General features: G+C 42.7%; 1 long non-coding RNA gene across 2 annotated transcripts; it reads right to left on the minus strand.

Annotated features, from left to right (window-relative positions):
- Positions 1–19,627: 19,627 nt before the first annotated feature.
- On the minus strand, positions 19,628–21,341 carry LOC311328830. 2 transcript variants are annotated; one of them, XR_014631245.1, is made up of 5 exons: positions 21,257–21,341; positions 21,063–21,135; positions 20,419–20,800; positions 20,159–20,270; positions 19,628–19,964 (listed from the first exon to the last, which is right to left on the minus strand). It is a non-coding gene; the product is annotated as an uncharacterized lncRNA (long non-coding RNA). The 2 variants fall into 2 exon arrangements; XR_014631246.1 differs by having other exon boundaries at positions 20,159–20,800.
- Between the last annotated feature and the right edge of the window lie 5,299 nt (positions 21,342–26,640).

Below are 26,640 nucleotides of genomic sequence, written 5' to 3' on the forward strand. Positions count from 1 at the left end.
GAGTTAATTGACAGTGTCTCGGATCAAAGTACTATCGAAAAGTACTTTCTATGAAGGAGGGTATGTAGGAAGGGAGGAAGGAAGGAAAGAAGGAAGTGTGTGTTTCAAAGTGTAATGTCATGTACACAATAAAAATACAGCATCATTATCGGTAATGAAAATTTTAGGCTCAGAGTCGACTCAACTTTGCGTAGTAAAAAATGGTAAAAGGGCATAAAAAGGCAAAGGGCATAGATAGAATAAAATATATAAAAGAAGTAACAAAAACAGGTGTGCAGTGCAATATCAATGTAGTAAATTAAAGTGGCAAAAGTGACCATTAAGGTGCTGTGTGCATGGGCACCCGCATGCACGGTGGGCGTATAAGTCTTATAAATGCATATATAAATAAATACATAAATAAAGATTGTTGTTTGTATGCATTGCAAAAATAAATAAATAATAATAATAATAATAATAAAAATAATAATAGGAAAATAATAATAATAATAATCATCATCATCATCGTCATCATTATCATAATAATAATAATAATAATAATAATAATAATAAAGGAAAATAGAAAAAAATATAAAATAAATAACAATAAAACATAGTATAAGATTATTGTGGTGGTTTAAAATAAAATCTTAACTGTTATAAATGCTTTCATATTCATGAAAAAAAACAAAGACAAATAATTTAAAATGACAATGAATGTTTGGTTAATAAATAAAAAAAGAATATTGACTATAATATAACTGAGAAATTATTAAGTAATCCTTGCATTGGTTCAGCTGATATTTGTGTCTAATTATTGTAAATGAGGGAAACCTCAATGCTTTACAAGAATAAATAAAGATTTGAAATGAAAAAGAAAAAATCACCTCCAGAAATTACATTGTGACCAGACCAATCAGGGACTGATTATACTCTCCAAGGATTACTCCAATAACCAAACTACTCTAATACAAAGTGTTGCAAGTGTATATTGCTTCCAGTGGCGTTAAGTGTTTTGTCAAGTTCATATGAGGAGGTGCAGCAGGGGTGTGGTAACCTGTCCATTTTGCTTCCATTCCTGGTGTTGTGTTTTGTCAATGTTCATCTGTCAGCAATCAAGTCCCAAGAGTCCAAAGATTGAGGAGGGCCAGCACTGGGTCCTGTGATAACCTCTCTGCAGCAGGAGAGCAGTAGAAGAGCTTAAACTTGCTGGTAGGCAGAAGGGCAGTGGTGTTGTGAATCCTTTTATAGTCTTGTCTGGCTCCTGGGCCTGCCCCCTCCTGGCTGTGGCCCCATGTCCATGAAAGAGGAGTAGGACTGTGCCAGCATGGCTCTCTTTGTACTGTCCTGGCGGGGCCTTCTCTGCAGGGGGCTCTGGGGAAGGCTTGGGGATGCATGCTGAACTGAGGTAGGGTGCCTCTTGGACACCAACACTTTCTCTTGGTATTCCAATTGTGTGTCAGCCTCTGGTCCGCTCCCATCACGGAACTCCACCTGCAACAAGACACATTATTCTAGAGTGCGTCCCAAGGACAACAACCAAGAACATACACAAATTTGGTGGCAATGATATAAAACACCATTTTGTATTTTGATACCATACCTTGAAATGACTTCTCGATCATCTGGGGGCTGCAGGTACAGACTGGGGCTCGTCCTGGGCTGGGGACAGTTCCACCTCGAATGGCAGTTTGGGTCAGGCTTGGCAGCCCCTCTCTGTGTTGAGGAGGGTGCCGGGACCCTTGGGGTCTGAGCCCCTCTATCAAAGTCACCCTCTCTGCTGTGAGGTGGGATCCTCCGTCCGTCCCTCCCACCCTCCCAGCCTCTAACTCTCTCACTCTCTGTGAGGCTGGGGCAGCAGGCCAGGTGGTGAGGCCTGCTGCAACGGAGGATCCACCTACTTTGGTTGCATTGAGAATATAGTATTACATTTCTGATAAATTGTGATCTATTAAAATGTGCTCTGTTAAAGTATTACTGCTAAATTATGCTTTAATCTGAATACATTAATACTTTAATCTAATAATTTAGGTTCCACAAAGGTTTGCTTGAAAAATGTTGTCAAATATGTATTGCTTTATATAAGTTAACCTTATTTTTGTTGTAAAACTTCAGGATCACATACTGTGTAGACCAGATAAAGAAGCTCATATTGAAAATATTACTTTAAGGTTAGTCACAAGTCATTTGCACAAGTAAAGTTAGTCACAAATAATTTGCATCTTCATATGTAAAACTCAGCTTCTTCATGAGCTGTTGGAGGACATTACACAGTATACAGGGTTGTGGTAACTATAATAGGTTTTCATTACACCAGAATGGAGACAATGCTGTGGTTGAGAAATGAAAATGAGGTCCAGCAGTGTGTTCTTCTCTGTGGTTGCAGCAGTGATGAGTTGTGCATATCCCCTGGACTGAAACAGCTCATGTATTGGCTTACGTGCGTTGGAAAATACATTCTCGTTGAAATCGCCACAGACAAGGATGGGGTGACAATCCATGATCTCCAATGAGTCCAAAAGGCTTCCCAGGTTAGACAGGAATGATCTCACACTGTAGTCTGGAGGTCTGTATACGGCTGCAATCAATGCGCTCACTGGGGCCTCAACCTTAAAAGCCAAAAACTCAAGGTCAGTTACGTTATCTATGTACCGCTTTTCACACACTCTAATGTGGTTTTTAACATAAACAGCAACTCCACCACCACCTATGTTGTTTATTTGTGGAAAATTGGTGTAGGACAGGTGTCTATTGCGTTTGAACATGTTGTAGCCCTCTAAATGGAGACTCTGTGCAACCAAGGAGCCTTGTAGGTGGGTTTCTGTGAGACACAAAACATCTGCAAGACACAGTTCATGGTGGCTCTTGATGTCACTGACATGAGATGGCAATCCTTCTGTGTTATGGTGAATGATGGTCAGAGTGTCATGTCTGTTTAATGTTTGTTTGATGTGAAGAAGAGGCATCATGTCGTCCAAGCTGACTTATCTCATAGTCTCTAGGGCTGCAGTGATTTCTCGGTTGGCATATATTTTTCTCTCATCCATATCCAGGATGTGCAGTCCACTGAGAGAGGTCACTCTGCTGACAGCTACATAGGCCATGCCAGGTTCAAAAATGTGTTTAAGCGAGACTACAGCTGATGTCCTTGTCATACCTTGAACCTTATGTATTGTACAAGCAAAGGCAAGCTTTATAGGGAACTGTCTGCGTACCACTCCTTTCTGTTTCAGATTATCCTCTGCTCTCTCAATGTACACTAGATTGTTGGGTCCTCCTGGTACTCTGTTACAGTAATTCCTTCCAGCCGTTTCATCATCCATTTTGAGCCCAAGCATAGTGACGTGTGCAAAACCATTTTGTTCGGAGGTTACTACCCTGAATAGTGTAGCGAACGATCCATTCACCAATCCCTGAGACACATCTATGTTTCTGGTGAGCATCACACGAGCACCCTCAGCAACGTTGAGTGTATCTGGTAAATCATCTTTGCCTCCTTTAAATGGTTTGACTTGTCGTGCCATTCTGCCGGTGTGTGGGTCCTTTTTATAGTCATCTGCATCAATGATGGTGATATGAGAATGGAGCACAGCCAATGTTGCAGAGTTGTGCGAATCAACTTGTTTATTAGTTGCAAAAATGTGCAGGACGTCAGTTGGACAAAGTGCTGGTTCGGTGATGGTCTGTGACAGTAAAGCTCTGTCTGCTTCAGACAACGCATGTGACTTGTCTTTCACGCGGATGCGGTTCAGCATTTCTGCAAAGGCGACATCATCCTTCTGACGCATAATCTCAGTGAGAGTTATCATCTGAAAGTGTTCCTGCCAGAGGTCAAGCTCACGTGGGTCATATACACAGAGGGTCTTGGACTGTCTCACAGGTGGTAGCTGATAAAAGTCTCCAACAGCTATGACTGACATACCTCCAAAGGGACTCTGGCTGCCTTTGATCTGCTTGAGTCTGACATCCACATAGGCAAAAAGGGGTTTTGACACCATGGACACTTCATCAATGACAAGGATTTCAGCATTTAAAAGTTCACATCTGACTTCATCCAATTTGTTACCAAGTCCTTGAAATGGAGGTTTTAGGCTTCGCGGCAGCTTGAGGAGAGAGTGCAGTGTTGTACCTGATATATTAAAGGCTGCAGTTCCGGTGAAAGCAGTCAACAGGACAGTGGGGTTTGATATGTCAGCCTCCTCAGCACGTCTCGGCAGCTTGCACAGTATCTTAGATGCCTCTGAATAGATGCACTTGATGAGATGTGACTTTCCTGTTCCAGCACCACCATTTATGTAATAAAAAAACGGCTCTGGATTTAGGCAACAGACGCGCTTTATGCACCAGTCTCTAACTGCATAGAATACACATGCTTGTTTCTGATTGAGATTCTGATACATGTGGCGTAACAGTGTGGGGTCTATTGCAGGGGGCTCTCTGATGGCTCTGACTTCTGTTGCTGCAGCAGCCTGATTACTGTACTCTGGGACATTCTCTTGTACATGTTCATGATCTGGCTCTCTTGCCTCCAGTTCTTCAATACACTCCAACCTCACTGCTTCGGATTCTGGCGCCAGATTACACCATTCATCAATCGCGCCTCTGTTCTGTTCAAACTCCTCCATTGCATTCTCAATTTCTTCACTGTTTTTCTCATATTTGTCTCTGTTTCGTTTGACAACGTGTGGGACATACTCTCCATAGTTAGAACCTGGTAGTTGAACCCAGCCACCATTGTAGAATGACTCATACGTGGGTAAAGACGGTCTTTTCAGTTCCTGGTCTGATCGGTGAGGAATGTACAGTTTCAGTAATGTGCCATAATACTTCTCGGGATATTTCTCCTGTGATGTGCGATAATATCTGATGATAGCGGGCTTGTCTGTGTTTCTCCTTTGAACAAATCCCATGTCATTCAGCAGGGGCAAAACATTTTTACCTTTTGTCTGTCGGCCATAGACAATTCTGCAAGTAGAGGCAAAATCAGCCAAGCACATCTCCTCAAACTCTGGTGTTTCAGGTCTGGCTTTGTATTTGTCTGTCAAAGACGTCGCCCACACATTGTCACTTTCTGATGTTGTGCTCTCTAGGTATGCCATGGGGCGACTCATTCTCAGTGGGTTGTCATCTGTTGGTATGAATATGACACCGCGCGAGCACTTCTTCATGTTAATTCCACATGCACGAGTCACACACTCCTGAGCACTGACCTCTCTCTTTTTGGAATAAGCCTGCATAATCTCCCTCATTTCATCACATTCATTTGCATACTCCCGGGTTCCTGAGTTCAGAATCAGTGTTTTAAGATACTCACTTACAGCGTTCTCACTTTTGCATATATATGTGCAAATGTAATGTATTAAACTGAAATAATTGAGTACAAACTGCACGTCAATGTTAGCGTCCCAAGCATCGAGTAGATAGGGGTTGTATCCATTTACCCAGCAGTCTTTTGGGTCACGTTTCAGTACCAGTACGCTGGATTTGTTCATCATCTGCAGGTATCCCTCATAATCACAGAGTGTTAAGTTACATTGAGCCAGTAGCTGCTCTAAACTCAGGGAGGCGGCGGCAGGTTGATTCAAAAGCAGGTTCAGTGGTCTAAGCTTGTCCCTTGCTGTTTCCAGTTCAAGCGGATCATCTCCAGGTCTTGTTATCATTGTCTCTTTGGAGGGTGGTTTGGGAAATCCAAAACGGCATCCAGAGCCTAGACTTTTGAAACATGTCCTTGTGTGGTTTTTGCTGTGTATTTGCACTTCTGTTACTTTCTTATACAGTTCAGGTTGTGTATGTGGATCGGGTAGCTGGGCTGTGATGTATTTGGACACAAAATTACATACAGTCTGATCATCATCTTGCTCAAACACAGGTGCACCTTCTACCCATATGAGACAGTGTATGTGCGGGCTTCCTCTGTGTTGAAACTCCACTCTGTAAAAGTAGTCAACAACTTTGCCAAGGGGCTGCGCAGGAGACAAGATTAAATCTCTGTATAAGGCCTCAACACGTTTATCAAACATGCGCATTGTTGTCACAGGATTGCTTCTCAGTATGTCACACTTTGTGGACCAGTCAAGCTCCTCAAAATTAACCTCCTCACCCTGCTGAGTTTTTATTGCCTCAATCACCTCAGGCCAACGCATTTCTGCTGCTGAAAATGTACAAAAGAATGTAGGACTTCCCAACTGTCTGATCATGATCAAAAAGATCTTTGGTTGTTTTTTCCCAGTAGGCTGGTGTCCCTCTCAGAGGCTGCATGAATCTGACTGCATCTTTATTTCTCACCAGTCTCTCAATCTCACGTCGGTCTTGTAACATTCCAGAAGTTATTTTGCGTCCATCTCTGGTGAAAGGTTTTCCTTTACGTAACTGTATTGTCATGCTGGAAGTGGCCAAATGTATTTCAGTCACAAACTGTGCAAAGAACAAATAGTTTGTATCTCTGGCAAACCGATTGTCGACACCGAAAAGCCTTGTTTTGAAATAACTACTAGGTGTTAATCTAATGGGTCTCTTTTCATCCAGTGTGTTTTGACCAGTGGGAAACTGAACAGGGAAAGACATGGCTTCCAGCTTAGGCGTTCTGAAAAAGCTGACTGGAGTATTCCTTTCTGCAGGGGCAACAGAGTAGATTCCTTCACTAAAACATAATATCTCCTCTGAAACATCACGTGGCTGAAGGCATGATTCTAGAGCAAGACCTCCATTAGGCATGTCACCCTCCTGTTCTGGATCATCTCTCTGCTCCTGAGGTTGACCGTCATCACTAGGCAGCACGTCATTGTTTTGTTGCTCATTTTCAGGATCCTTTTCTGCCTCACGCAGTGCATTGCTCTCACACCTGTCAATTTCCATCAAAGCAGCTTCATCATAATCATCATCATCGTCATTGTCATCATCATCATCATCAGGAAGTGTTGGGTCACATAACTCAGCCTCATCTCTGATAGTAACATCCTCATACTGTGGGTGAATGTGTTTGAGTTTATGCAGCGCCTGCACTAGCTTAGACCAGGTAACAGTCTGGAACAGCTGATGACCTCTGTAACACAACCGTCTCTTCAGTTTTACTCTCATGACTTGAGACTCACTTCTCAGTCTGGGCAGAGCATTGACTGTCTCCTGTACCTCCGATGGGACACAAACAACGTTACCGCGGATTGCTCTCTGTCGGCCTTTGGGAAGAGGAATAATTTTTGCAAATGTAATGCATTTGGCTATGAGATGTCTCTCCAGTATGTTGAGATCAGACAGTTCAGGAGGGATGTCGGCGAGCTCTAACTTGTTTGCCACAGCGAGGGTTGGCATGGTTCCATTCTTTAGATGATTATGGCAGGTGTAACAAATCCACTCTCTCCTTCTCTCATCAGGCACCTTGCACTGTTGTTCATTCCTGCAGTCATCATGACACACATGGACATAATTTCCTGTCAGGCATGCTGCAACCACGGCTGGATTTTTGATGTAATATGACCTTGTGCAGGGTCGTACCTGGTTTGGAAATGATGCCTTATGACAGACAGTGCACACGTAAGTGGGGCCGGCCTTTATTTTTGATCTGAAAAGAGATATGGCCTCTTTGATCACAGGGTTGTCACTCTCACGTGTTTGTCCACAGTTTATCCATCTGTATTTCCTTCTTATTTTCGCTGCACATTTCATGTTGCTCCTAAATGCAAGGTTGTTCTTATACTTGTCTCGCATTCGCTGTCTCATTAGTTGTCTGTGTCTCACCCTGAATGCTTGGTCATGTACATAACGCTGAGTGATATAAGATCGCCGCATCTGCCTAAAATCAACATGGTCTCTGTATTTGTTGTTAAGGTGCTCTTTTATTCTCTGGCTAAAATCAACATGGTCTCTGTATTTGTTCTTAAGGTGCTCTTTTATTCTCTGGCTAAAATCAACATGGTCTCTGTATTTGTTCTTAAGGTGCTCTTTTATTCTCTGGCTAAAATCAACATGGTCTCTGTATTTGTTGTTAAGGTGCTCTTTTATTCTCTGGCTAAAATCAACATTGTCTCTGTATTTGTTGTTAAGGTGCTCTTTTATTCTCTGGCTAAAATCAACATGGTCTCTGTATTTGTTGTTAAGAAGCCGTTTTCGTTTCTGTCTGAAATCAAAATTTTCTTTATAACGTGCTGCTATATTATTTATTTTCTTTTGTCGTAATTCTGAATTGATACGATAGCGGTTGGTAACGTACTCTCTCTTTCGTTGTCTGAGTTCTTCATTACAATATTTCCTGCTTGAGTTAATTTTTTTCTTTGCTTTATATGTTTCATTTGAAGCATACTTTGCCCTTTCATTCCTTTTTTGATTCTCCTTTCTTTGTGATGCCTTTTCAGTGAGCAATAGTCTCCTGTTAAATTTTCTTCTTTGCTGTTTAGTATATTTTGACAGTTTACGGGAGGTGTCATATAAGACATTATCACTGACAAGAGTATGTATCAGTGGAGCAGATGAGTTTGATTTGTGTCTCACAGAAGTGATGTTACTGGACATTCCCTGTAATATGTTATCAGAGACATCAGTGTTTATCCTTGCTGCAGTTGAGTTTGACTCACTTTGTGGAGCATCATGTGATGTGACAGAATTCAAGCTTGATGGCTCTGGTTCAGTTTCCATATCAGTGGATAGTACTTCACGTACATCAATGACAACAGTGTTTACCTTTGGAGCACTCAGGCTTGACTCATTTCGAAGAGCATCATTCACATTGTAAAACTCCACAGGCTTCAACTCATAGTTAGAGGAGGACTGTGTGCCCAAAATCCTGTGATACTTTATGAGCCTGTCAATCATATCACTGAGATGTGTGAATGTCAGCATGACAGCAGTAGGCCTACCACTAGTGCGTGAACCCGGGAGGGGGGGCAAACCATCAGCTGTTCTAGAGTGTGGGTCAAAGAAGCCATATCTGCCTGTCCTGGTTCTGAATACAGCAATACATAACCCTGTCATCAACAGCAACGCATACTGCACATCTGATAACAAGCAGCTCAATCCTGCCTCTAGGTCCAGAAAGCCATCTACAGCTCCGGGTAGCGGATCTCCTAATGTGCCATATCTGGAAAGGTGTTGCATGTTCACATGGTGTGTAAACCTGCGTGCTGGGGCTTTATGGGGTAGCTCGTCAGTAGTCAAAAAGATGTGCTGAGGAAACCTTTTCCTGGCGTGTTGATACATAACGTCACCCTTATCCAAAACGAGGTTGAGGTCTGCTGTGGTGATGTTTTCATTCTCATGAAGGAATGCAAGGAAAGTTAGTGCATTACATGTACACTGGGTATTTCTGAATGGGCCGTATCTAGGAGAATCCTGGCTGCGGGATGCACAGACACGTTTCACAGAAGGCTGATCTCCCAGGTTTACAGAGTCTGCATGGGAAGGTCCTGCTACACATGGATATGTTACAGTGTCTGCGTACAATACCTGTGGTTGACATGGCACATCACTTTGACTGTAGTTTACCTGGTAATCATGAGATGGCCCTGGTACACACGGATCATCACTGTGTAGTCCTCTCTTTACAATGTCTGCATAAGATACCTGTGGTACCCACGATGCATCACGTTGACCTCCCTGTGTTACACTCTGAGCACGAGACGCTGCAGACACCTTGACCTCTCCAGGGCTCTGAGGACCAGCACATTCTTCCTGTTCAGTTGTAGTTGCACGGTGAATCTCAGTCGACCCTTGCCAGCGCTGTCTTAGAACGTGGGACTTCTTACCTTTCTTTGGCATTATTGTACTCCAAATCCACAAATCTCCTAAATATGAAATATTGCCTCAATATACCTTGATATTCAGTCAGCTGCACACTAGTCTTAAGTATTTTTTCAAACCAATCCAAAGATTTATTTACTTTTCAATTCAAAGACCTAGACTGTTGGAGCTACTCAAATAGATGAACTGTATTCAAAGACTTTTGAATTTGATCAGCTAGACTCCTTAACAGAACAGCAGCGAAATTAAATGTTTTATGTAATCACTGTACAAATCAAGAGCAAATACTGAAATACTGTATCAAGAGTGTTTGATCCAAAGTTTTGTTAACAATGTCACAGATCACTTAACAATGTCAACTCTAATGAAAGCAATTCAGTTCCCTCAATTTAATATCAAGTATGATATTGAAATTAAATAGCCTGCTATACAATTTTAACTAGGTCTGACAAAAGAAACTTACACAACGATTTGTATTCTAGTACCACCTGTTTATCATTCACAGGATAGAGGAAAGAGACTAAATGGACTTTTATAAATCTATGGCTATTCAGATGAAAAATCAATTAGCCTATATTTATTCTCTCTTTGCTTCAGTATAGAACAGGGGACAGACAGAGGCTTGTAAAGGAAAATGCTTGTAATTAGAAATGCTTTCAAAACAAGGTATAGAACAGGGGCAAGACAGAGAGGCTTGTAAAGGGAAATGCTTGTAATTAGAAATGCTTTTAAAACAAGGGCTGGTAAGAGAGTTCTCAAAAGTGGGTTCTCAAAATTGGATTCGTAAAATTGGGTTCATAAAATTGGGTTCATAAAATTGGGTTCTCAAAATGGATTCGTAAAATTGGGTTTGCTTGTTAAGAAAAAGCTTTGACAAAAGCTGTTTTTGTGGTTGCAGTAGCAACAGTGCAGTGACCGCGGCAGACACCTGTAAGACAAGAACAAAAAACAAAAAGGGGTGTTAAAATGTCCTAATTCAGAAGTATGACATTTAGATTAGTTCCCCAAGATGAAACTGAATAAAGAGGCTTCAAGTTAAGACTGATGAATTTTTACATGTTCTACCAAAGTGAAATAACACTTTAGGCCTGCACTATACACTATATGGACAAAAGTATTGGGACACCTACACATTGCACCTAGAAGGCTTTTATGACATCCCATTCTAAATACATAGGCATTAATATGGAGTCCCCCCCCACACACACAGACTTTGCAGCTACAGCTTCCACTCTTTTCCATGCTTTTTATAAGATTTCAGAGTGTGTCTGTGGGAATTTTTGCCCATTCATCCAAAAGAGCATTTGTGAGGTCAGAAACTGATGTTGAACGAGATGGCCTAGCTCGCAATATCCGTTCTAGTTCATGGGGTTGAGGTCAGGGCTCTGTGTGGGCCAGTCAAGTTCTTCCACACCAACCTCACACAACCATGCCTCCTGTAGTCAAGTGTGTGTGTGTATGTGTATGTGTGTGTGCACATATGTATGGGGGCTGTACTTAGGGTTTGTTTTTTAAGGGTCTGGGGAGGTTGGGATGTGGGTATAGGGATGAGGGAAATCTCTGCTATATAACTTTTTTGTATTCCTTCTATGTATGTTACTCTCCTACTGTATACTATTTGCCCCACTATTTTAAGACTGTATATGTATTTGCCCAGTGACTGCCCGTGGAAATTAGCTGTTTTAGCTATAACCTTGTACAGTGCATCTCTCCCTATTCTATAGGGTAAATGTCTACTGTACCTTGTCCCTGTCTTAAAAATAAATAAAAGTCAATCAATCAATCAATCCTTTATGGACCTTGCTTTGTGCACTGGGGCACAGCCATGCTGGAACAGAAAAGAGCCTTCCCCAAACTGTTCCCACAATGTTGGAAGTTGAATTGTCCAAAATGTATTGGTAAGCTGAAGCATTAACATTTCCCTTCACTGGAACTAAGGGACCTAGGGCAACCTCAGAAAAACAACCCCAGACCATTATCTTATCAATGATTAAGAGGTGTGCCTTTGGGCATTAAGTGTATTACTGTCATGAAAAAAGTAATTGCTTCTATAGGCAGCTTAAGCACAGAGTTGGGCTGAATGAACAAGTTAAAAACCTGTGATGCACTGGACAGTGAGTACCGCTTAATTTATAAAAGGCTATAAAGTCTAATTACTATAGCAGAAAATGTAAACAACACAAATATTAAATAGTGCCCCAATATACACTGTCACAGCTCCATGCATGAGTGTCCTGCCAGAACTCACTCCCATGTCTCAGGCTTCTCACTTGCATTTGTTTTGAGGACAAACTATATCAGAGTGAAATATAATAATCCCTTTACAGTCAACATCAAATAGATTTAGGATTATGGCAACATAAAGCAAAGGGTTAATCTCACCTCTTTGCTTCGAAACACCTTTCAGGAAGTCAAATCTATGAAAATATAAAACAAAAGCATTGAGAAACACATTAAATATTAAATAGGACCAATTGCATTCCCAATAAGCACGTCACGTCAGTGAGCATTAAGACCATCCTTTATACCTACATCAAACATTTGGAATTACATGGTAAATTCGCCATTTAGGATAGCGGCTATTTGCAGTAGGCTATTCCATAAACAAGCTGAGAACGTCTTCCCTACTAACACAGTACGTAAAACTGACGGGACACATTGGTGTAATTGTGGTAACTTTGCGACGTCACCAGCAGCGGACCTAGCTGACACCTAGCTGACACTTGCCTTTTCAGTCGCAAAATAACCAAAATAGCCGTCCTCAAGTACACTGTAAGGGAACGTAGCCGCCACTGCTGCTTAAATCCGTAACTACGATGTAATTAAATAACGTGACAATGTGGTTACATCACAGTCCCAATCTGACTTTATTGGAAATGTGTCACAGTGGGTCAGAACATTTGTAAATTACTTAGGTTTTAAAATCAATTTTGAAGTCATACAGTTACAGAATTGTAATAATGAGGAGAAATCCTGCATGTCTGTTTTGTGTGTAATTTCTCATTTACAGTTAATATTAACACTAAAGATTTGCAGTCTAGGCCTAATAAAAATAATGATAAAAAATATGCCTATGAATAAAGTCCTAATTTTGCAACCTAAATGTGAGCAATGAACGCTGAGCAGTGAACGTAGAATGCAAAGCATTGGGCTACTTTCTTAGGTGACACGAAGAACTAGACAAACAAGTTACACACTCTGTGCCAGTAGGTGGCGGTATGCACATCCGCCACTAAACCCAGCGAAGAAGAAGAAGAACGAGAACGGGTTAAACTTCCGGTCCGTTCTGAACAAAAGCGATTGAGAAAGACACGCTGTCTTTGTCTCCGCGACAACACAGATCATGTAAGTATCTCAATTTCAATGTATACATACTATGTATTTTGGTATCGTCCCAGATAAAGCACCAACGTTATGTGCAAGCTACCCTTTTGTAATGATTATCTATATGCAGATGCTCTCTTTCCAATGTTAGCTAACTAGCTAGCCAGCTAACGTGATTAGCCTTTTTCGGGCATGGTGGAGTCTAGCAGGCTCGCGCGAGCTCCTGCACGTTCATACTGTTTCATCGCTTGGAATGAAATGCGATAATTAGCTTACTCATTGATTTCGCATTAACCCACGACACCGTTAGTATGTGTTTGTTTTTAGGCATTCATTTTTCCGAAGTTAACGTTAACAATACTAGAAGCCCCAACAACGGAGCTAGGCTAGCTAGCAGGATTTGTTATAGCAGCCATCTTGGCTCATTTGGTTACAGCAGTCATCTTGGTGGATTTCATTTTACTCTTAACTGTTGAAATGGTTGCTCATTCTGTCAAACGGGTAAAGAATTGTGTACTACGTTTTCACTCACATACAAATCCAAATTTTGCATAATAGGTACTCATGATGTGGACTACTAATAGAGGCGCTAAGACGGGGACAGGCGTGGCCAGGGGCAGTCCTGGGACAGCACCACAGGCTCTGTGAGTCTTGTTCAGTTGAATGCCCTCATGAGTATTAACAGAAGAGCACCATATACATATGCACACACACACTCTAACATGTCGCTCTCTCCTCAGCTCAGCCCAATGGTCTCTGATGGTTCTGTCTGGCCAGCCCTTAGGTGGAGAAACACCTGATCATCAATATAGGCAGGCACACGTAAGTACAAATGCACATACGTTTCCATAGACGGGATAAACAAATGGGAATATTGATATTGAGTTAATGTTAGCGGTAGACATGTGAGATTCATAAGACGCATCACTGACGCCAGTGACGCCACAATATCAGGGAAATTGAGCAATTGCTTCCCTGTAGTGCAAACTTGCAAGATTCGCTCAGTTATTAACCCTTCTTGCCTTTTTTGTTGTTGGTTTTCTCTCTCCTCCTTCCTCTCTGTGCAGTTCTCCTGTGTGCTGAGCCGCTATCCCATGTATTGCCACTGATGACAGGGTAGAGCTCAGCCCCATGCAGAAGTGAGTGATGAGGAGAGGGAAGATCATTTTCCCGTTTTTTTTCCCTCCAGTTTTAGGAACCGTCTCAAGAATGTGTTCCCCACTTTTATGCCTTTAAATCAGGGTTGGAGTATTCCAGGTGTGTGGCCATGGCCATGAACACCAGTAGAGGAGGGAACCAAGTGTCTCATTCTCTCTCCACAGTTGTGTGGTTGTAACCCCCCACTAGCTACATATTCATTCAATCTTTATTTAACCTCGTGAATCAATTGAGAGTAAGCTCTCATTTACAATGATGTATAATCACTCTATATTTGAACTTGTACTACAGGTGAGATAATCCTTTTTAATGGTCTCTCTCATTCGCTCTCCTAGCTGTGATGTTAGAGTTGTGCAAGACTTGGGTGTTCTCCTGCTCTGAGTGCCCATTCTCCTATACCTCCCAGATCTACCTCCACAAGCACATCAAGAGGAGCCATGACAACCTCTGTCTGCTGAGGAACACACAGAGCATTATGAAGTAGCCAGTGCCTTGGCGAAGGTGTTTGAGCAGCAGTCATCAATGGATTAACTCCCAAGACACAAGGAAGAGACAGCGAAATACACGCTATGACTCCAGTGACGAAGGTAATATAATAAAGTGCATTCAACAGTCCCAAAAGAGTACTACTTGAGTTGACTAATCTGAGCTAATTTACCTCTACTATATGTTCCAGTGCCCAGGCAGCCGGTCGGCAGAACTCAGACCAGACCAGCTATGCCAGGTGCCAGAGCCGGAAGGCCTGCTCTGCCAGTTATCAATGCAGGTATCCATGCATGTTTGTGTTGGTGAAATGTCTATGCATATTTGCACACTTACAGTTAACTCAGGACTTTTGGAAGACTCATGTACTCAGTTCACTAATTCGCTCATCTCACATCTCACTACTCGGCAGTAGATGTTCATCGCCCGGGTCCTTTGAGCCAAGGCGCTGTGAGCCCAGGCCCTTCAGACGTCCAGGCACGAGCAGCATGCATCAGCGATTAGCTACCCGGCTAGACCAGGTCAGGGTCTGACATGTCTCATGTCGAGTTGATTCTTCCCCTTATGCCAGAATCACTACGCCGCCAGCACCATAGTTTCCTGCTCATCCCTTTATCCTCAGGTTTTCAGGTAGTTCTCTGATGCCATCGCCTGTGAGACCAACAGCTCCAGCAGTGTTGCCATCAAGCTCTGCAGATGCTGGTATGCTGAATTTTGTGCTACTACTTCATGCTGCATGTAGGGATATACTTTGAGCTGAATATCCATTATGGGACCGTACAATTACTTATAGCCACATCTGTGTTTAATATCCAGACTTCCAGAGGATGATGTGTCAGCAGTTCTCCAGCGTCATGCAGAGTTTGAGGGAGGGTTATGGCCTGTAAGCCAAGCACCACTGTGACGGAGGTGTCTGCCCAGCTGCAGGAGATGCTGAAACATGCCCCTGCTCGATTCAAAAAGGTATGTGATGTCAGGCAGTTAATTTTCTCGTATCCAGTGACATGGCACGCTTCCAATGAACGTATGCGACTTGCTTTTACAGCCATTTCATTATGTCCTTAGGCATCTGCTCCAGCCCAGCTGACCTCCCCAGCCCAGCCCCTGACCACAGCTCCAGCCCTGACCACAGTGGAGTATTCAGATGAGGATGACCTCTTCTGCCCAGACCCTCGATTCAGATGTGGGTGACCCCCAGCCCGTCTCCCTAAACCTGCCTTTCCAGCCTGCCAGGATGGATGCCTTTTTTGTAAATAGTTTTTGTAAATTTTAACCTTTTTTTTGTGGGATACAACGGTCTGTTCCCGGTCTGCCTGCCACAGAATGCGCACTGTTTCATTTTTGTTTTTAGAACTTTTGCAATTGTCAGATAATGGGTTGCTAGCCAGAGCTTGTACATGCTTTTTTTTGCTTTTCTGGCTATGCGTAATGTGACAGACCGTAAACCTCATCCTTGTAAATATGTATACTTTTAATTTGTAATGTACTTTGTGTAATAAAATGTTCTAAACTGTTAATGGTGTTCAGTCTTATATTGGTTTGTATCATAATGCTTGCTGCTATATCCCCATATAGCATTAATTCCTTTTTGTACTGGTAAATGCTAAATATAGCCAGTGGTCAGTAAGTGACCATATTTGCACCGTGCGAAAAAGATGTGCAGACCAAGTCATATAAATACCTGTAAATCTAGTGTCAGCCAAGTGAGTTTATTACGGAAGTTCCTGCCCACGTTTTTTGCACGCGGCCGCACCGTATTTGCACCGTGCGAAAAAGACGTGCAGACCAAGTCATATAAATACCTGTAAATCTAGTGTCAGCCAGGTGAGTTTATAACGGAGGTTCCTGCCCACGTGATCACGTGCGTTCTTTGCACGCGGCCGCAACTTCGGAATGACGTGTCGTTCTTACGTAGCGTCTACTAAACGGCAGATCTCGCGTTTCCGTAAATGGCCGCGTAATTTCCGCACGCGGCGCAGACGAATCGTCACCTATAGCGGCCGTATGTCGAACGTTTGCGCAACCTGCGTGTGTTAGTAGGGTTATTAGTTAGAACTAACTAGCTGGAACTATCCTTTGTTTATATCCCTGCGAGCGCCTACAAACAGCTGTCACTAACGTTATCTCAATAGCAATCGGTGACGGTATGCTTCATGTTTATGTGATAGACTGCAAATAGCCCATCATGGCCTATATGGCGAGTTTATGCGTTAACATCACTGGGTACATGTTTACTGGTGATTATCAAACTCTGCATAATTGCCATCTTCCTTATAAATCTGCGTCTGTCTCGTTTTGAAAACCAACCGACTTTAGGAGCACTAGCGTTAGCTATACTAGTTAGCAAGCCAATTTGTTACAGATGTCAGATAATATGAATATTGGACGTTTCTAATTCATTCTAATGAAAAATACGCCAATATGACTTCCGTTAGTTGAAAATGTCGAGCTTAACTCGCTAGCTAACGTTAGCTAACATCTACTCACTCAACCAACTGACGTCAAGTAGCACTAGCGTTAGCTAGTTAACAGCCAACGTCCCTTGTTTAAAACAGCTATACTAGCTAGCAAGTTGTTACTTATGTCAATAATTATATCATATAGCTACATACTTGACGTTTCTAATTCATTTTAATGGAAAATACGCCTATGACGTCGTAGTTGAAAATGTCGAGTGTAACGTTAGCTAACATCAACTCACCTTGACACCGGAATGTGAATGAAGCCCAGTGTATCGAGCGATACATTACATAGGCTACAATGAGCATGCGCGAGGGCAAAAACTCAGTTCTACACAAGTGTGATTAGAAACGTACGCATACATTGGTATTTGTTTTTATGCATCAATAATTAGGGCCCGAGCACTGGCGGTGCGAGGCCCTATTGAAACTCGAAGGATTATTATTCTCCTTCTCCTTCTTCTCCTTCTTCTCCTTCTCCTTTACTCCAAACAAATGCCTTTTAGGCGGCCTGAACATCGATGAAAACGGATGAAACTTTGCAGATACGTCAGTCCCGGTGAAAAATTTGATAATTCATGGGTGACGGAAATGGGCGTGGCAAAACGGCTCAAGAGCGCCCCCTGGAAAGTTTCAAATGGCGAGCCCCACCTTTCAGTTTGATGTAGGCGAACGAAATTCGGAGAGCATATGTATTTCATCGAGCCACACTAAAATGTCTCTTAGAGCTGTACCCAACATGCAACAGGAAGGCCGCCATTTTGCTTTTAATGTGCCATTTTGTCCTTGTTTTGACCATTTCCATGCCTCGTATTTCAACGAACTCCTCCTACAGATTTCATCCGATCAACTTCATACTCAGTCAGCTTCATCTTAAGCCCTTTGTGATCAAAAGTTATCAAGAAAATTGAGTTTTCACCAAACACCCTTGCCGTGGCGCCCCGCCAAAGTTTGACATTTCGCCATAAAACACGATGTCCTCATAACTTCTCCATACATTATCCGATTTGTCCGATATATCTCACGCTTCATGACGGTTCTGTCCTGAACACATCTATGTGTCAGTATTGCGTCATACTTATAGCGCCACCTATTGGTGAAACAGGAAGTCCTCATAACTCCTCCATACATTATCCGATTTGTCCGATATAGCTCACGCTTCATGACGGTTCTGTCCTGAACACATCTATGTGTCAGTATTGCGTCATACGTATAGCGCCACCTATTGGTGAAACAGGAAGTCCCCATAACTCCTCCATACATTATCGGATTTGTCCGATATATCTCACGCTTCATGACGGTTCTGTCCTGAACACATCTATGTGTCAGTATTGCATCATACTTATAGCGCCACCTATTGGTGAAACAGGAAGTCCTCATAACTCCTCCATACATTATCCGATTTGTCCGATTTATCTCACGCTTCATGACGGTTCTGTCCTGAACACATCTATGTGTCAGTATTGCGTCATACTTATAGCGCCACCTATTGGTGAAACAGGAAGTCCTCATAACTCCTGCATACATCATCCGATTTGCACCAAATTGCTGACGCTTCATGAAGGTCACCTTCTGAACACATCTATGCGTCGGTATTGAGTAACACTTACAGCGCCACCTACTGGTGAAACAGGAAGTACTCATAACTCCTACATACATTATCCGATTTACTCCAAATTGCTCATGCTTGATGAAGGTCGCATCTTGAACACATCTGTAGGTCAGTATTGCGTCATACTTACAGCGCCACCTACTGCTTACAGGAAGTCCTCATAACTCCTACATACTTTGTCCGATTTACACAACATTTCTCACACTTCATGAAGGTACTTTCCTGAACACATCTATGCGTCGGTATTGAGTCACGCTTAGAGCGCCACCTACTGGTGACAGGAAGTTTCTGTCAGTACTGGACACCGAAATAGCACACCCTTTAACGGCGCCACACCCCGACCCGCGTGGGGTGCGAGGGCCCGCTCACTGCTGCTCGCAGCACTAGTTGGTATTTGTTTTTATGCATCAATAATTCTGATCACACATAAAAATGACTTTTCAATAATTCCCAGTAACAGTGTATAAGTATGAGCTCTGAAGCTCCACAAACCTATTCACATTGTCACTTGCTGCTACAGGGAGCCAGTGTATGGAATAGAGAAGGGCAGTTGTGTGGGAGAACTTGTTGAACAGTTGAACACAAGGCAAGCTGCAGCTTTCTGGACAAGCTCCAGAGGTCTGATGGCTGACGCCAGGGCCCCAGCAGGGAGGGAGTTGCAGCAGTCCAGGCGGGAGATGACAGGAGCCTGGATGAGCACCTGTCATCAGTGAGGACGGGTTGAATCCTCCTGATGTTGTAGAGCAGTAACCTGCAGTCAATTTCCATGAAACTCTTGGAATGGTACTATCAAATGACTAGACAATTTTACATGAAATAAAACCACTGACGTATTGCAAAGAAAACATTTTATTTCAGATATTCAAAAGGCAGTGCTACAGGTGGGCTCTTTCCAGCACTGTAGCTGTGGGTTGAGAGAACCACCATGAAAACATCTACTGGGTGTACTAGTGCCAGTAACAGGAATTGCAGTTGCAATACACAATTAATTTACTTGGGAACAGACCACCTACCATGGTGAGGTAGACAAACAGGGAGTGAAAGAGAAGAAGATAGAAAGAGGGAGAGAGGGAAGAAGAAAACAGAAACTTTGGCAGCCTAAGCTGTGGGTCTGGTACAGTACTGTACATGTGCAGTGTTAGATCTGGGACATTATTTGGTGTGGTCAGTTCTCACCCACTAGGCGATGGTACAACCCTGACATGAGTGAATCTCACAGTCTAGAGAAAGAGAGAAAGAGGGAGAAAAAAATGAGTAGGGTTAGATAGACGTATACTGGATGGGGATAAAAAGGTATAGACCATGATATTAGGTAGCTACCTGGATGAGTCCTCTAAAGACAAACGAAAGACGTCATTCCCAAAAACGATCTGCCTTAAATGGCACATTGTTCTCAGAATAGCACCACACTCACGTAGCTTGTGAAAGTGTGTCGATGCTGTTGACCCCAGGCATGGAGCAGACCAGACGAGCCTTCAGGAAGGTGGTCCACTTATTACCAGGCTCCTGTAGCCCCTCAGGTCATTCTGTTGGATGGATCACATACACTGAAACTCATGGGTTTCAGCTGGCCAAAGACTCAATGGGTGCTTTGACTTGTTCACTGGTAAATGCAAGCATGCATAATGTGGTGTGATAAATACAGTCTGTTATTGAGTGTGAGAGTGTACTAACCCTCACTTGGTCCTTGCGAGGTGTATGGTTGCCACCTGTCTAGTCTCCCGTGTGTGTGTCTGCGTGCATGCGGGTCCTCCCACTCAGCTGGCGAGCTGAGGAGTGCGACATAAAATATGCAGGTATACATTTCTCACTAAAGATTTTGTTGATACTACCACTGGGTAGTCTCAGTTAGTTTGTAACTTTAATGCGCACGCGCGCACACCCACACACACACACACACACGGTCACAATCATCTCCATGACGGCAGGACCATGTCACTGGAGCTGACAGTGTGGCGCCGGCTGGTCTGCTTCCTCCTCTATGTTCTGGTCTGGTTTGACCGGGACCGGCCTCAAGCCACACACTGGGTCTATGGAGATCTCCTCATAGTCTGGACTGGAGGGAAGGAGGTGTGAAAGCGAGAAAGAGATTTTCTTAAAAATACATCAAATATGAACAAATGCACAGACACAGACAAAACACACACTAACACAAAGACAATCACTTCTGGATGTATAGATCCACTTCTAGAACCTCTAATAACGCTATCTTACTGTGATAGAGAAAGAGTCAGACATGCAGATCAGGCCATCATGTACTGAATGAGGCCTCTGCCAGCCAGGACAACAGACGCTCTGAAATGCTTTAGTTTGCCTACTTGCACTCAGGACATCTCCAGGTCCCTCTCTCACAGTTCAGCTGCAGGTACAGTAAGACTCCAGATCAATACACTGCAGGTGAAAAGGGAGAGGGAGAGAGCGGGGGTTAAAGGAAGAAGTGTGATTTGTTCTGTGTATGACAAAGCGTGTTGTGCGCCTGTATGTGTGTATTTGTACATGTCACTATTCTCACCTGTATGTGTCTGCAGTCGTGTCCTTGCAGCTGGATGCGTCTGAATGTGATTTGGACATCTCAGGGACACTTTGATGGATGTCTCTTCCACTCAATTCCCACCATTCAGTCCTGGGAGAGTTCCACTGCTCAAGTTTCTCTTGACAGACAGAGAGAGTGGGAGAGAGAGAAAGGGAGAGAGAAGATCAACAATGAAGACCCACACGCTTGTACACATACAGTAGGACCCCACTTATCCGAACCCAACGGGACCACAGGTCGTTCGTATCTCTGAAATGTCCGGATGACTGAAACGTATGTTAAAATGCACCAAATTCAATAAGTGGTATACTTGTTTCATATAGACTCATAATAGACAGATAAATACCCTTAATTACTTGTGAAAATGCATCAAAATTGCAATCAAATAGCCAACTAAACTGATACAGCCTAGCCTATAATAGGCCTACAGTACCCTATAATAAGATAAACAAATTTCCACTTGAGTGCGTGCTTTGATCAAATTCAGTAGCCTACTTTATTCTCAAATGAGGCCTACGCTGCATCGATAGGCTACTGTATTCGCAGAACAAAATGGTATAGCCTATAAACAACCCAACATTAAAACAATTATAGCAAATGATAATCAATCAATAAATAAATGAAATGACAGACAAGTTGTCCTGTCTTAGGCTATTGTAGCCTAAAAGAAAGTCTCTAAAACAACCGATGTAGGCTATAGGCTGTAGGCTATTATTTAACAAATACAGTAGGCCTAGTAGGCTAATCTACATTCTCACAACACGTCTGTGTTCCTGAAGTCCATTAACTGGGAACGAAAAATGACTCGATACTCCTCTGCTTCAGGTTGCTGACGCGCTTTCTGGCTACCAAGGAATGCAGCTCACGAAGCAGACTCGTTTGCGTTTTGCGCTCGACATTAGAGCAAAGAAATGAAACGTGACAGTAGTCTACAGCCTACAGGCAACATGTAGGTCTACATACAGTCTGTTTTTATTCACAGTAGGATACAGTACTGTAATGAAAATCCCACCAGTAACCAGATAGCAGGCTCAAATAAAAGTTTTTTAAGCCTGTCCGGTAGACCGGGAGGTTCGGATCTCTGAAGTTCGGATGAGTGGGGTCCTACTGTATTGCATATCAACCCTAGCCCACCTCGGCTCTTACAGTGTTTGTGTGTGTGTGTGTGTGTGTGTGTGTATGTGTATATGTGTATGTGTCAGCGTGACTCACTCTGTGATACAGTGATCAGAAATCAGCAGTCTCTTTTTCATCGAACCCTGTAGAACAGATCTCACTGACACCCTATAGACAAGCTGCAAAACACAAGCTGCAAAACAAACAGATGAGAATGCAGAGAGAGAAAGAAAGAGAGGTTAATCTAGGCATTCAACCTATAATCAGAGTAAAACAGCAGAGTGGGAGGTGTGTCAGTGTGATGGGTCCACAGCTCCTTCACATATACAACACCCTTCGAGAAGAACGAAAACTGTCCGTCTCCTTCCACAGACACAACAATTATGGTGATGGTGTCCACAGCTTGCTTGTGAGGCTTCTGAAACTCCTGTGTGTGTGTGTGTGTGTGTGTGTGTGTATGTGTGTGTGTGTGTGTGTGTGTGTGCGCGCATGCAGGCTCTCCCCTTCACCTGGCGAGCTGAGGAGTGGGACATAAAATGTGCAGCTATACATTTGGTATTAAAGATTTTGGGTCATTTTCTGAACAACTAACCCACCTCATCGTCATCATCATCATCCTCTCCAGATTCCTCCTTGGCTTTGACCATTCCGGTCTTATTGTAGCTTAAGGGGCATGTCCATCTCCTCTTAGTCTGCAAAGCACAGCAGTTGCAGATTAAGTTAAACACAGATGCTCTACAATGTAGGAGTTGGAACATTTATTTATCCTCCTCCATTAGCAGTCATCTGATCAAGATGGTGACATCATACATCCAGTATTGTCCCTCCAACACTAGACAACTTCGTTAGCTTGAATGGTACGTTATTATAGCTAGCCAGCTAACTAGCCAGCTAGCTAACGTTGGCTAACTTAGCCAGCTAGCAGCAACTAAGTTCGCAAGGAACTTTGCACAAGAGGTAGACTAACTTTGCGTCTTCGGCCAGCTTATGTACGGAATAGTAGCAAAACAAGGCATGAGTTTCAGTGAAATACGGCAATATTCTGATACTCAACTTCGCTGCAAACTACGTGCGCTAGCTAACGTACTGACCTGTGGATACTGGCACGCTAGCCAGCTAGTTCACTATTGCTGTTTGGATCACGACAACAGTATATCACATACTTAAGAATAAATCAACATTAATAAAGTTATGGAGGTTATTCAGTTCGTATATAAAATACTGCCTTTGCTAACTTGATAGCTTCGGAGGACATTTGACCCTGGCTCAGCTAGCCAGCTGTCTGCATAGATCTAGCTAGCTCACTATATAACGTTAGCTAGCTGTGTTCCCCACACAATCCCTCGACATGGGATAGATAACATAAATTCAGTTTACCCCATCGCAAAGCAGAATGTTTTGTTCAGAGCGTTTGTAAGACCATCGGCATCCATGGTTTTCAACTTCGAACTGGATGCCGAAACTCGCAGTTCTCTGTGACAGCAAGCAGGGAGACTCCCCCCGGCTATACGCCCCTTGCTGCAGGTGTGACACAAATCCCAAATGCCCACTAACACACATTCACTTCAATGTAAAGGCATGCCGGCTTCAGACAGCTCTCTCTCAAAAAATATAAAGGCTACAGCTTAGCTATTGACACCGTAGGAATCCTGAGAACTTGCTGAACATTTCTATGTATAATTGTCCGTGTAGGTTAAAAACTGTAGGCATGGCAACGAGTTAGAAAAAGGGTAAAAAAATGCAAAATGAGCAGCTCAAAAGTCAGAGTGTGGGCCCATACGTTTCAATGAAGAGCGCAGTTGCCGAACGAATCGTCATAGAGCCACAACTATAAGTCACACGGCTTAGACACTTACATTGTACGAATCAGCATAGTTGTGTGAACGTTTTAATGTAGAATATGTGTAAGAGCTGTTAAAACTGTAGGAGCAACAGCAGTTTACAAAACGTGCAGATGTTTTCAAAATACGAGCTGCTACACTCTAGAAACTGAACATTCCACACATCCACTTCAATGTTAAAAAGGGTCCAAAACAAACTTAAATTACATAAAAACTATAAGGAATTTCAAAAATCTGAATGGATCGTTTACTCAGCTAAAGGTCCTGAACATTTTAAACTTTGAAGGAGGTTTCTAGCACAAAAAATGAAGGAGGAGATAGGTTTCAAAGCTGACAAGGGGTTTCAAGGTCTGCCATAGACTTCCATTGTAATTTTTTTTGGGAAAAAAGCTGAATATTTTAAAAAGTATGAAAGTTATTAAAAATCTGAAAGATAACCCATAAAAACCTTAACAAGCTGAACATTTTGATAGTTGAATGGTTTCTGTAGCTCAAAGTATGAAGGAGCTACAGAGAGCCAAAAAACGTACGGAAAAAGTAAAAATAATAAAGAACTGGATAACAATAGTGTGAATGCTTGCAGCATTCACACTAATAATAATAAAGAAAGAAAGAAATAGTGGGAATATCACAAGTTGGGCTAGCTTCTGCAAGCTAGCCCACCTAATTATTAGGCTGTAGAGTGTGGAGGTCACAAATCATATTCCTTTGAATTATTTTTTCTTGTCGGGGGTGAGGCCCAAAGGGTGCAGAGTTGACTTTGGGGATAATCAGCCCTGTCAAAATTCATCAAAGCCGGGGGCAGGAGTGTGCTAGGGCTCCAAGGTTGTTTACTTTTGAGTGTTTGTCTGTGTGCGTGATCCCATTTAAGAGAGTTCAACCAGAATCTTATCCTCTACTAGATCAGGGGTCAACCACTTCACTTGGCCGCGCTTATTTTCATGATGAGGTGACTGTGGAGATCAAGTGAAGCCTAGATAAATAATTATATCCTCTGGTATTTCAGAATATGTGCAAAATCTGTCCAAGAGCCCCGAGCTCATCTTGAAGTCACTAATTACAGGGAGGCCCACCAGCTGTGGAGGGATTAGATGTTGAGCTACAGTACGTTTGGCCTCCACGCACACACAACTGCTGGTTTTGGGTTTTGCACAATGTTTTTCAGGATAAATGGAAAATAATAAAGTTAATCAGAACACACAAGCACTTGCTCTGCATCATACTACCTAATATTAATTTGAAGCAACACTCAGTTGTATGTTAAGGGTCTAAATCATAAATTTGTGACCCTAAGAAACATGGCAACATGGGAACTGAGAAATGCAAAAGCGGACTTCATCACAATTATTGAAAATGCTCATGGTAACTCCAAAAGCATATAGTCAGATAAATAAATAAGAAACTGGTTAAAACAATGCTACAACTAAGCCAATTGAATTGAGGGTCAATGCCACAACTCTACATTGGCCGGCTGATGTGGCATCGATTCTCAATCAATATTTTGTTGAGTCAGTAGCTATAGCCCAAAGCTTCACAGTTCAGGAAAGTAATGAACTTCAAATACCTGGGCTCTTGGGTCAACCCAACGGAGCAGAACCTCAAAGTGAGGAAGGCGCTCACGTGGAGAGCTCTATACGGCACGAGCAACGTGTGGAAATCCAACCTGGATTTTATTTGGATTTGTATGGGTAGGCCAGGCTTACCTTATAGGAGCAATCGGCACTGCCGTCAGCTAATGCTCTATAATGAGTGGGCATACAGGCTGATGGACTTAAACAGTAAGAGCCAGGGTCATTTTAATTGTAGGCTTCTAACTTCACCATTCACTCTACTGGATTGCTGTAGGATAATGTGTACAGTATCTTCACAACATCACCGTGGCAACCTACAGGCCCCCCACTATCTGTGACTACTGTGACAGGAAAGCATAGCAGGTACAGTTATCACAAATGAACAGCCTATCTAAGTGCTTAGTTTTCTATAATGTGTGTGTTTGTGTGTGTGTGTGTGTGTGTGTGTGTGTGTGTGTGTGTGTGTGTAGTAGTACATGTGTGTGTGTGCGGTGATGATACGATTGCTGGCTTTCTTTAGGGTGTGTGTAGTAATAGTTGTAATAGTAGTAGTTTTGTAGTACTGACCTACATTAAAGTCACTTTGGATAAAAGCGTCTGTTAAATTACTGTAATGTAGCCTAATATCGCTCACAGCAACATAGGATATGCAGCTAGGTAGTTTGCTAGCTATTCATGGCTAGTAGTAACCTACTTTGTTTATTAATTTACATTACATATTTTGCTAATTAAGGTAAAAAAGTGCTGTGCGCACCTCACAACCTACAGATGTGGGAAGTTAGAAATGTCACATGCTGCAGCATTTCACCTTCGCGGTATTTGGCAGGGAAATCCC

This window comes from Borostomias antarcticus (genome assembly GCF_949987555.1).
Source record: "Borostomias antarcticus genome assembly, contig: scaffold_62, whole genome shotgun sequence".
In the NCBI taxonomy this organism is placed as follows: domain Eukaryota; kingdom Metazoa; phylum Chordata; class Actinopteri; order Stomiiformes; family Stomiidae; genus Borostomias; species Borostomias antarcticus.